Consider the following 13,583-nt stretch of genomic DNA (forward strand, 5'->3'; position numbering starts at 1 on the left):
ACTGTCATTTGGACCTTGAACCGTTTGGTTCCCATTGAAGTCCATTATATGGAGAAAATCCTGGAATGTTTTCATCAAAAACCTTAATTTCTGTTCAACTGAAGAAAGAAAGACGTGGACATCTTGGATGACATGGGGGTGAGTAAATTATCAGCAAAAGTTGTTTTTGTTTTGTGAACTACTCCTTTAAAGTGACGGCAGCCTAATATTCCCTTTGCCGTCTCTATAATAACTCTAATCAAACAACAAAAGACAGAGAAAATTCACTGACTTTTGCAACTATATTTGTAATGTATATTTCATTTATAAAGTGCAGTTATTTTACATTTGATTACAGTTTTTCTGAATACCTGAAAATCTTAAAACACTGTTTATTTCAATCCTATATTTGTTCAGATGTATATGTTGTGATTGCTATTTTTTTAACTATTAATGTTTACTTGTCTTTTATAATGATTGAAATGTACATTAGTTAGTCTATGTGAACGATTAGGAGGATGATTTTCAGATCATTGTGAAGAAAAAACTCTAGGCCACAACATCCATTAGTCAAAAGTCTGGTGGACGCATATTGCGTTTGTGGCCTTATTTCAGAACCTTTCATTTTTAGTTTTTTTCAATAACCACGCATAAACAATATACAATAAACATACATGTTGCTCACATATTACGGTAGCCCTGTTTGTGCTAAATATAGTGTAATTTCACATGTGCCATTAAGCAATTGAAAAAAGTACAAATGTCAGGACATGTCAGAACATCTCAAGGACCCCAAATACACCTTGGTCCCCACATTAGTTAGTCTAGTTGTTTTTCGATGGTGTTTTTAACCCACAGGCAAACGCTCCTTGTGTAAGTGTTCTTCAACCTGTTGTTGATTCAGCTACAATTAAATGTTTTGCAATAAGACTAAAGTGTTTCTTTTACCTTATAGGAAGCGAAATTAGGAATCGAAAAGAATCGAAATCGTAAAAATTCATAATGTGAACACATTATGTTTAGTCATACTTTTTTATTGCAAATAGGATAGGATTTTCATTTTACACTGTAAAAAATATTGTTGTTTTAACTTAAAAAAGTAAGAAACCTGGTTGCCTTAAAATTTTAAGTTGATTGATCTAGAAAAAAGTGAGTTCATTTAATCATCAGAAACATAACATAATAAGTTCTCAACTAAATAAATTATTTAAGTTGATTTGACAAAAGAAAAATCTTGAAAATATATTTTTTTTACAGTGCAGATATTTATTGAAAAAGTATTTATATGACGCATTGCAGTGTTGTAGTCGAGACCACTTCACTCGAGTCCGAGTCGACACCGAGACCAGAGAGAGTCGAGTCCGAGTCAAGACCGAGTCCATAGAGAGTCAAGTCCGAGACCAGAGACGGTCGAGTCCGAGTCGAGACCGAGAACAGTGAGGGTTGATTACCTAATTTACTTTTATTTACTTAGAGAAATCCTTTTTGTTTTTTTTTAACTGAATTTACTTAGAGTTTAAAAAATATGATCAGTTTAGGGTAAAAAGGCCACATAGTAGGTGGTGTTAAAAGTAATTTTATTACAATATGTAGCAGTTGCGCACTAGAAAATCACCAATCACTGGGCGTGTCAATCAATTTGAAGAAATATTTTATTAACATACATTAATAATCATGAAAAATATTTTTAATTGAACTCGAGTGGACTCGGGAATAATTCCGAGTCCTAAAAAAAAAATGTTCGAGTACGAGTCAATTCCGAGTCCAAAAGAACACGAGTCCATGACAAGACCAAGACCATTAAAATATGGTCTCGAGACCGAGTCAGAGTCTCGAGTACTACAACACTGACGCATTGTGTAACATGATTATGAAAAATATGCACATGAATGGTATTGTAATGAAAGCATGAGCGGAAGAGATTAAGCAAAACTTAAAAACACAGGGAACACGAGCACACACACCCTCTACACACATTCAACCGTTGATAAAGAACAAAGCAAACACAAAACAAGCTAGCAGGACACACTGGCTAATCAACACAGGGAACTACAAACTAACACACACATGGCATTAGAAGTACAACTAAAGTCGTGGCATGATGACACAGGGAACGTATTACCGGTATATGAAAGCAATATGTGATTCATGCTGTAGTTTATAGCATAGATGCCATCAGTGTAGCATGGAAACACAGTGTGTGCCAGACACGGTTACTCATTTACAGAGATCACGGAGAGCGCAGTCTTCTCAGTCAGGGACTCAAACACAAGCTTCGTTAACCCCTTACACACACACCTGTGATTCACACTGTACACACACGGTCTGGTGTGTTAGAGATGTGGTGTGCAGTGATTTATACATCCTCATATTGCTCAACATATTGGATTGTGTTCCAGTGAAGAGTGTGTCACATCCTGTCGCCATTATTACTTTCACTCTCACAGTCGTTCTAGACTGCAGTGTGTGTGTGTGTGTGTGTGTGTTTGTGTGTCACACTCACAGCACAGAACAGATATGCGAGTCGGCAGCAGGACGATCTGTCAGTGTGTGTGTGTATTTGTGTGTCTTCTCGAGTCTCGATCAGCTGTCAATCATTACTACATGTGTGACGGGGAAGCAGGTGGCTGTGTGTGTGTTTGTTTAAACAAAAGTAAAATGCAAAAATAAAGCATTTTAAAACAATATTACATATACTTTGCTGTTAATATTATGTTTATTATAGGGTATTTACTGGACACACATCCAGAGAAGCACTTTCTGATAGGGTATACATATATATATATATATATATATATATATATTTGGCTGAAAACTAAACAACAGTGCTCACATGTATAGTCTATTACTAATACTTTCTGATTCTGATACTTGCTGTTTTTATTTTTTATTTACTTATTTTTTATTTTTTTATTTGTAACTGTATTTTATTTTATTTTCAAAAGCCTCCCGTGGACAGGTGTTGAAAATTAGCATGTATGCTATAATCACTAAAAACAAATGCATATGGCTCGTCCAATGTAATTGTATGTCCATGTCAAATAAAGATATAAATAAAATCAAAATAAATTCATCATATTCAGGCACAGTGTTTCAACTCTTTCCCTGCTAGCGGTTTTTTTTTTTTTTTTTTTTTTAAGTTGCCATCCAGCGCTGCATTTTTGATCATATCCACAGAAGTTTCATGGCTCCTGTTGTTGTCTGAATATGTAAACAGTCGCTATATCAAAAGAAGAGCATGTTATTTTAGCTTCATCCATTCTTTTGAATGTAAGTTTCATAAACAACATGAGAAATCTTGTCAAAGACTTTGTTGGGATGGGATTCGGAGCGATGATGAAAACACAGGTGGAGTAGATCGAGTTCATCAACACACACACAACTTCCTGTGTAACACTGTCATTCGGCAACATCAGGGCCGTGACACACCAAGCCGATGGCCGTCTGTCGGCTGTGTTTCAGTGACAGACACAACTCTGATCAGCTGTTCAGTGAACAGGAATAAAGCCCAAGTGATGAAAACCAGCAAAGAAGTGAAGATGGTACAGACAGAAGGCTACCTGAGCTTTCAAATACATATTTCATGACAACATGAGCCGACTGGATGAAGAAAGCGATTAGCGTGATTGATACTGAGAAAACCAAGGGGGTAATCCATCGACCGGAAGTTGAAGCCTCGCGGGAGCCGCCATCTTGTAGCTGAACTTCACTTGCGTTAGCATTCTCATTGACTGCCATTTATTTTGGCGTCATTTTGACAGCGAATAACTTTACATCTAAGGCGTTTGAAGACCCCGTTTGTCCTTTATTTATTTCTAAAGAAACACGACAATGTATAAAATGCTCCATTGCCTTGTAGCTTATGTTATGGCCCCGTAGAAGCAGTTTTAGTGAAAGTAGGCTAACGATTGCGTCATACCCACACGACTCTCTGTCGCACGTAGAGAGATTAGCGTATGGACATGAGAAGAAGCTCGCGCGTTGAGGCAAAATGACAAAATAATTAATCAGAATACCTAGCAAAATTGTCTCCTTCTCCTACTTACACTCTCCACCTCTGCAAGTTTCGGAAGGGAATGATTGCCACAGCACTACATAGACATATACACTAGACCTCACCTTGGGGTTCTAAGCATGCGTCAAAACCGCCGCCATCTTGGAACAGGGGTCTTGTCATAGGAAGTAGCTAGGTTACGCTGCTATCTCTGCCTTTACTTCGAATTCATTGATGGTGGCGGACTTTTGTGCAGCGTATGATGTTCACGGATGAAATCTGAACTAGGAAGAGTGTTTAAAAAAAAATAAAAAATTTCTTTCTGGAATCAATGATGACATGTCTGACCGTTGGAACAAACCAAAAAAACAAGAAAAATCGCATTCATGATGAATGATTTATGGTGATTTTATTTGCGTTAGACCTGTGTCTACTACATTGACGCTGATGCATTAAAGTGGAGGGGCTCCCCTGTTTCAAGATGGCGGCTCTATTGACGCATTCGTTCCAATGAACTGCCGTAGCCAAGGTGAGGTCTAGTGTATATGACAGCACTCACGTCACATCTACGTCGTCAAGCTCTGTTTGAGTCTGCGCGTCAGGGACGGAAGTGCTAAAAAAAAAAAAAAAATCACCAAAAACGGGCTTCAATCGTCTCAATGGAGTTCCAATGAGATCGCTCTGTCCATTTCTTTTACTGTCTATGGGGAAAACGCTGCTTTGTTTAGTTTGTATCTGCCGTCCTAGTTTCAGATTCCCTTTTTGAATGACGATTACAGACTATTAAAGGGTTAGTTCACCCAAAAATGAAGATGATGTCATTAATGACTCGTCCCAAGCCCGTTCATCTTCAGAACACAGTTTAAATATTTTAGATTTAGTCCGAGAGCTTTCTGTCCCTCCATTGGAAATGTGTGTACGGTAGTGTTGTCACGATACTAGAATTTCTAACTTCGATACGATACTTTGAAAAATTCCGATATTCGATACCATTTTCGATACCACGGAGAAAAAAAACTGCCACAATATTAAGGGGGTAGCACTAAGTCTAGAACATGACAATGAGGTAAATTTTACATGAACAAAATGTCCTGAGGTAGTGCACGTGCTCGGATTGCCATACATTCAATAACCAATAAAGTGCAAGTAAAGAAGAAGTGCAAACTTTTGTATCTCTGAGTAAAATGAAATCCAATCTCAATGTCAACAAAAGATACTTAAACGTCGGGCGGGGGAGGGGTTGTGTTGACTAGCTTTCATAAGGTCTCTTGCTCTCCCCCTCTCTGCCGCACCCACGCTATCTATGTTATGCGCCCGGTATGTTCTGTCTCATGTGCGCTATAGATTGCAGGGGATTTGAGCTAATTTGCGGGTATCAATATGCGAACTTCCGCGAGACTTGGGATGTCTGGCATTATATCAAAAATATTTCCAGATAGCACTCCTGCTGTGTTCTTTACCAACTAAAATTGGTCGCGGAGGCGCCGCACGCACTCGCCATCTTTCCATTCACTTCTGCTATTTAACCCGAGCGAATGAGACGAGTGCGAGTGCGTGGTGTTTGTGAAAGAGTCTTTGGAGAGGAGTGAAAGTGACAGCTCGGCTAGTATTGATATTTCAGGAAATTAGTTTTCGATATCGATATTTTTCGATATTTTTGACAACACTAATGTACGGTATACTGTCCTTGTCCAGAAAGTTAATAAAGACATCATCAAAGTAGTCATGTGACATCAGTGGGTTAGTTACCATGTTTTGAAGCATTGAAAATAAATTTTTTCCAGGTGTGTTCAAGCGCAGCTTTTTGTCCGAGACGCACGCGACAGCACAGTCAGCTTTCCCGCCGCTAGATCTTTAACGCAAATTTTGTTTGGCAGGTTTGGTATACATGATGTTGAATTATTAGTTGATGGTGTTATTTTAGATGTCCTTGTCTCTGCTTCTTCTTTGCCACTGTTTTGATCTGGAGATCTGTGCTCTTTCAGAAAATGTGTAACAGCGCCCCCTGCAGTATAACAGTGGAAACTAGAGCCCGACCGATAAAGGATTTTGAAGGGCGATACCGATACAAATATTTTTGGGTTTTAAAATCTGATCTATTTCGATATATCGATATATATTTTTTTTGATTAAGTATTGTTGGATTTCACACACGTGTAAAAGAAAAGCGAACTTTTCTGCACAAGATCCGTTTGATACTTTTTCTCTATGTCTAAATGTTCACTCCTCGCAAGTATAACTTGACTGTAACTAGGGATATGCTAGTTATAAATACAGTAATCATTACTTTATTTAGGCAGAAAAAGTTCATTGTGGTTTCCAAGCTCATTAATGTTAACGTTAGCGGGCTTCCACTGATGATAGTGGCGTTAGCTTGCTTTGTGGTTAGCTAGTCTATGATTAGCAATAGAAAACGTCATACTGCAAATTGTAAAACATACATTTTCAATATAACAGGCCAAGGAGAGATGATTAAAGTGTGTTTCATCTGTTTTTATTTTATTTTTTAAATATTAATTTACCTGCCATTATGACTGCCGATACCGATATTTTGGAAAATGCCTAAAATCGGCCGATAATATCGGCTGGCCGGTATATCGGTCTGGCTCTACTAACTATTAATAAGCATTAATTAAAAGGTTATTAAAGGGGTAATGAACTGGCTTTTAAAATTTTATTATATTATTGTCTGAGGAATGATTGAAGCGTGTTTTGTCCGTTTTTATTTTATTTTTTAAATATTCATTTATCGGCCATTATAACTGCCGATACCGATATTTTGGAAAATGGCTAACATCGGGCTCTAGTGGAAACACAGATTTCCGTAAAAACTGGTGGGGAAAGAGTTAAGGAGCAGCGGTCCCGGGACAGTAAGATTCTGGTGATCTACTGGATCCGCCACAAACCAACAAGAAATAACAATTAGCAAGATCGGGGGACTGCGACCAGCTATTTTGTGGACTCACTTGTGCCATTATTAAAGTCCACCAGTGAAGTCAAACACCACCCCACCGCCAGCATCCTCCAGACTGAAGGATTAACGATCATCATCTCGAAACACAGTTTGACAGGACTTCATGACTGACTCAGGGCTTGTTAGCGACTCAAAGCAGTGCATTCATTATGTGAGGTTTTCTCACCTGTGTAAAGGTCAGACGCTCCGTGTTTTACATCCTCTGACCTTTACACCCGCCCAGTGATGTCACAGATCCAGACAGATGAAGGTGTTAATTAAAGCGGCCCTGTGTAATGTTGGGATGGATTCATTCCCGAGAGAACACACACATTCATCACCACACCACACGGAAACCAGGCAATAAACTCAACTTTCACTGAAGGGATGCACGATACATCATATCTCGGTCGATATATGTTCATTTTTAATGTTACGTTATCAGCCCAAAATATTAAAACTGATAAATAATGTTTTATTTCCTTCAGCTCAGACACTTCAGATGTTCACTGTTCAACATGATGGGCCTAAATTGCTTGAAATATGATTTGATTCACTTCAAAAAATGAAAATACAGTTCGGTGCAACATGTCATATCGGCTACACAACACTATCACGTGCTTGGGACTTGTCTTTAATAGTGAGACTTTTTTACAGTAGTAATCAGGCTCTCAAAATTATATACAAATTTGGATTTACATTTATCGACCAATATGTTGGTTTTCAACTTTCAAATAAATCGGTTATCGCATCGGCCAAAACTTTCATATCGCCGCATCCCTAATTTTTAAGAAACATTTTGCAAATCGTTTAGTTGCATGATAACCCAATATGCCAGCATGAGAGACCTGACATTAAACTCAACCGAATTCATTTTAGTTGAACTTTATGGGACTATCTTGTGTTGAGTTGTGTTGTGAACACATGCAAATGTAGGCAACGTCTGACAGGGACGTCTGCAAACAGAGCGTTGTGAGAGTGTATTGAGTGTGTGAATGAGACGAGCTAAAGCAGAAGACCGAAGAGGGAACGTGCCACACTTAATCTGAGTGATTATACACACGGACTAATAACACTGCTGTCCTTCCTTTACTGCTAATCCACACACTTACTGCCATGTCATGCTAATATCATTTGAGACGCACAACATTAAAAGACATGCCATTTCACACGCACTAATAAAAGTTACATTATGAGCCGAGCCTCAAACCTCTAACAACATCATCAAATTATATTTGAGCCGATTACTGATCAAAATGAAACCCTCCCGTCATGAAATGTGTCAATACAGTAAAGTAAAGGGAAAATGCAATGTGTTTACTTACTTAATTATATTTTCACACAGAATTGACCAAAACCTGACACTCGCTTGTAAAACTGGTATAAAAATAAAGTAATTAACCCTCAGGTGCTCTTCGGTCATTTCTGACCGAAAAATTTTCTGTTTTGAATTTTTAAAAATCACAGCTTCACCGGAGTGTTACGAAACTTGGTGACTTTTATGGCATTAGGTATGTGAACACACAAAAAAATTGAGGTCATGATCTGAGCATGCTAAGTGGTCTTAAAAAAATAGTCACACTTGTGGTCTTTGGTCAAAAATGACCGACCCATAGGAAATGAGTGGGAAATTGACAAAAACACAAAAATTCACAATTTTTAATTTATTTTTTATAATAAGAAATCGTTTTTGAGATTGTTTCAACTATATATTCAAATCCACCAAAAAAAAATATGTTCATAAACAGCTGGGGAATTCACATGCTTTACATGTCATCTAGTGGTTACACCATGATTCTACGTTTTTTCTCTATACTGTAAACAGCTGGTGCTAATTTTCTTCAATTTTTTTTTTCCTGAAGGCCTAGACTCTATATTAAACTAAAATACTGCATTAATATTTTAAAAAAAAAGAATATATATATATATATATATATATATATATATAGAAACATGTTTTTTTTTTCCATGGCAAAAATAGACCATAAATATTGCATAAATATGAATGAATTCAATCATATTGTCTCAAAATACTAAATTACAAAGAATAAATATTATAGAACAAAAATAAATTGCATTGATTTTACTGGGATGGAGGAAATTTAATTTTAAGGCGTCCGGTCACTTCTGACCGGGAAGATAACAAGTGTGACTCCGAAACGAAGAGCACCTGAGGGTTAAAGAAAATGTAAAAATGCAGAAAGTGTGTGTATGTGTGGCAGGTTTACGGGTAGAGTAAGTGTATAACAATATACAGTTTGTACTTTATAACAACTATTATGTCTATGGAGATTCTCCATTTAGATAGCTAAGTAAACGTGTGTGTGTGTAGCTTTAAAAGCCAAAACAAAGAAACCCCCGAACCAAAGCAAAAACATCTTCAAATTCGACACCCACTAGATCGTCTCGCAGTGTTTAATTTATCTACAGCACAGGAAATTGAGCTCTGCCCACACACACACACACATACTCTTCATCATCACAAACCGAACACCTCCACACACCATCTGACTGTGTTTGGCTCTGCCGAGGGGCCGGAATAAGCGCTGGTAGCTGGCCCGAGGACAGCGCGCGCACAACAACCCCTGTCTCTGTGCCGAGGACAGAATCGCTCTGTTCGAACGGGGAAGCGTCCATTCAGCGGCTCCAGATCGCCACAATCCCACTGCCTTATGCAGAAGACATCTTTCATACCCCTTTGGCATTTCACGGCGCTCACCTCAGTCCATTGTGCGGCACAGACGGCCGAGCGCTTTAATGAGTCCGCGGCGCTCCAGATGGGCCGAACGCCTCCTGCATTCAGCGCGAGTGCAAGGACACTAACGGGATGATTTGCATACTAATCTATGGCTGCAAATATTCAGCCTTGCTAATGAAATAATAGCCTGCTCTTCATTTACATAATAAAATAATTATTGTGCCTGATAAAACCTCAAGGGCAAAGCCCGTTCACAGTCCCCAATAAACACGGGTTAACAGCTTCATCCCCGAACCCACTCATTAACAGTGATTGAGAACGAGACAAACTTGGGAGAAAAGTGCAGGACGCGAATCAGCCCACATTCTCAAATTAAAAGTCAAAAATCGATTGCTAATAGTGCTAAAACTAGCCAGTGTGGCAGGAGGCGAAGGAATCAATCATTACGCCATCAGCTGCTGAACTGAATTGAAAAACACAAATAATGATCCAATCAACCCCAAGAAACACAAGTAGTGCTGCTGTTGTTTTGGGCTAAAATGGGAAAATGTTATTTTACAGAAGGTTAGTCACAGACGGCGTCAGATTAATCAACTTCACGAGAGATCCCATAAATAAAACCTTGCTTCTGCTCTGCTCTCTTTTCTTATTTGCGCATGTTTTATTCTCCTCACCAATGTCAAGATCTGCTATTTTGTTTTATTTGTACATGCACTTGTAATTGTAAAAGGGCTCAGCACGGTTTGTAACCTTGTGTCACGAAGCCCTGAATTGCACTGCCAAAGCGGCGCTGCAAGTTGTTTAGCAACAGGCAACCAATCATAAACTCAAAATGGTTACTTTATTAAAGCCAAGCTCTTTACAAAGCTGTTTAGTTTCATTATGCCCTTTATAGGCTCTTCTAGAACAGGTTTTCCTGCTTGAATGTTGATTATTTCCTCATATTCTCCATTGTTGCGGCTCCTCTCTTCCCAGTCTGTCAGTACCGCTCTGTTCATTCCTGTCTCTATGAAGCCCCTCCTTCTGAAAAGCACACTGTGCTCTGATTGGTCGGCTGGGTCAGTGTGTTGTGATTGGTCGAGCGCTTTGAGTGCGTTTGGGAAATGTCCCACCCCTTACCATAACCGCCAGTTTAACACACTACTAACTAACTCAACCAGGCCCAGAAGAAACTCTAGACTACAATGGAGGCGTTGGTTTCAGGAGTTGAAAAGAGAGAAGAACTCCCTTTTTAATGCTCAAACAGCAACATTACACTCTGAAGAAAGATGAACATGGGGGAAAAAGCATGAATTCAGGCTTTAAGAATGAGGAGGAGTGAAAGTGAACACATGAACTGGAGTGATAACCTGGGTGATGCCTGTGTAAAAGTCTAATGACCTAAAGTCCCCCTTATAGTCAATAATTCTATCCCTTAAAACTCATCTTTGCACCAAAATTATGTATTTAACATTTTTGTCCTTGAAAAAGAAAAAGCTTGAATGTAACTCGACACCCTTGCCTCATTTAGTATGCGTGGTTCTATGAATATGCAGATGAGCTCCGCCTCCACTCACTCCCTCACTCAGAGATCCACTGGTTGACGATCACACGTTGATCTGATTGGTTACAAGGTGGTTTGTGATGTCAGAAACACCAGCAGTTTTTGAGACTGTCTTTGGTTCACTGCAGTTTTAAGGAGGAAATACTCCTGTCCACTTATGAACTTACACATGGTGTGTGTTAAAGCGTATTAATAACACCACATACACACATAAACAACATTAAAAGCTGGATTTCACCACAGGGGGACTTTAAATGGCACTACAATGGTAAAAGCCCATAGCAGTTTAACTAACATCATAATACGAAAGCCATTGGAGTTGAAGAGAGAGAGAAAAAACAAATGACTTTGCAACTTCGGTGACTTTCCAAACTAAACAGACAGCTAAATGGCTTCTCTCACTTTTACTTGAAACAAAATGTTCAATTACGTAGAAGTAACGAAAGGTGGCACTTGTCTGTAGGTAAACAATACGTGTCACTTCCTCCGTCGTGCCTGAGTGCTTCGCTTCACGGCTGCGCGCCGCTTTGACCGCGGGTTTACAGATGTTTTAAAGCAATCTCTGTGTGTTAGTGGAGTGGACTTAAACTGAGAGTCTAATCTCGCCATTAACATTATTATTACTGTAAAAGGCAGAAGCCGCTTCTTTGAAGGGCACAAGTTATTTTCTGCTTGTAGAGGAAAATGTCAAAAACGCAGACTTTGTAAATGGATTTCCTACCAATTAAAACGGGTGAAAGCAACACCTTCAGAGACTGTCAAAACACTCCTTAAGCCCCTCGCTGAACGAGCCGTCGACGCTAAACCCCTCCGAAACGAACCGAAACGAACCCCTCGGCCGAACCACAATTCATTACAACCAAACAAGTAAACAAGGGAAATGTAAAAGGGGCCACCATTGGCGTCCGCGTCAAATTCATTTTTACAAAAGTCATTTAATATACATACAAAAACTGTATTTCATGAAAATATTTTCATTTCATGAAAATAAAATATAGTGTAATAGTCATTAAACGTAATGGTTTTACCATCACATCTTTGTTTTCTTGGCAATATTCAAATAAGTGTTGGCTGTGTAATATTAAAAGAACTTGACCTTATATTATTGTTTTTTTAATTATGGAAAAAACCCAGGGCACTTTTGTCCCGAATACACAGGTCATTCGGTGTGAAAAGAACAAAAAGTAATTCTGAAATCATATAAAAACTGAAATCACACACTTGCCTACTATATGTTGATCAAACTGTGAAAACACTCAGACACTGTAGTGTGCATCTGATGGACCCTATACTATCCCATAAGGCCACTGGAGGGCATGTGTGAATGATAGAGAAGCGACGCCATTGGCGCTAATGGGTCATGTCATAGACTCAACATGGCGAATCAGTACGTCCGGATTACATCCATCCATATAGGACATAATTTGTTGGCAGTCGTGAAGTAATTACTTATTTTAAATAAGTACCTGCGCCTGAGAATAATGTGGTTTTGGACACAGCCAAGGTCATTTGACAGTCTGTGACATCATCAAAAGGCGCCAGGAAGACCGTGTGGTGCTGCAGAAAATTTAGTTTATTGCTCAAAAATATTTTCAAACACGTCCTTCAGTGAAAAGCCAGAAAACACTTTTATAAACTTTTCTAAACACTTTTCTAAACACTTTTTCTGAGCTGTACTTATTAAAATATATGAAACAATATATGTGATCATCCTAAATTTTAAATTATGAATTTCCTCCTTACAAAAACGTGCTGACAAATGGGTAAAACCTAGTGGTTTGTATAAGTATGGTAAGTATATAAAGTTATATATAATATATAGGGCTGTCAAAGGATTAATCGCGATTAATCGCATCCAAAATAAAAGTTTCTGTTTACATAATATATGTGGGTGCACTGTGTATAATTAGTTTATAAATACACAAACATGCATGTATATCTAAGAAAAAAATATTATTTATATATAAAATATTTATATCTATATATAATGTAAATCTATGTACAGTATATACATGAAAATATTTCTTAAATACATACAAGCATGTGTGTGCATTTATATATATAAAATAATTATACACAGTGCACCCACATATAATATCACGATTAATCGTTTGACAGCCCTAATATATATATATATATATATATATATATATATATATACAGCATTTGGGGCTGCACTGTAATCCTTAAAAATTTAAGATTGTTTTGTTGTATAAACTGCTCACGGGATGATATTTTAGTGGGTGTCTTCAGTAAATCATAGTAAAAATGTATTTTAGTCGTTTCTTTTTTCTTTTCTTTTTTGCTATTCTAATGTATGGGAGTGGGGGTAAATTTAAAGCTGTATTACACTTCAAAAAATACGCTTGAAACCCCCTCTTCACCTTTAAATCAAAACTTCATCTTTCAAAAAACC

The 13,583-nt window shown here is 38.0% G+C and overlaps 1 protein-coding gene across 20 annotated transcripts in view; it reads right to left on the reverse strand.

Moving 5' to 3' along the window:
* Positions 1 to 13,583, reverse strand: part of ptprk (protein tyrosine phosphatase receptor type K) — a 244,359-nt gene that overhangs the window by 184,125 nt on the left and 46,651 nt on the right. The window lies entirely within an intron of this gene.

The sequence above is a fragment of the Pimephales promelas genome, chromosome 13 (assembly GCF_988280905.1).
Source record: "Pimephales promelas chromosome 13, fPimPro1.hap1.1, whole genome shotgun sequence".
Lineage (NCBI taxonomy): Eukaryota > Metazoa > Chordata > Actinopteri > Cypriniformes > Leuciscidae > Pimephales > Pimephales promelas.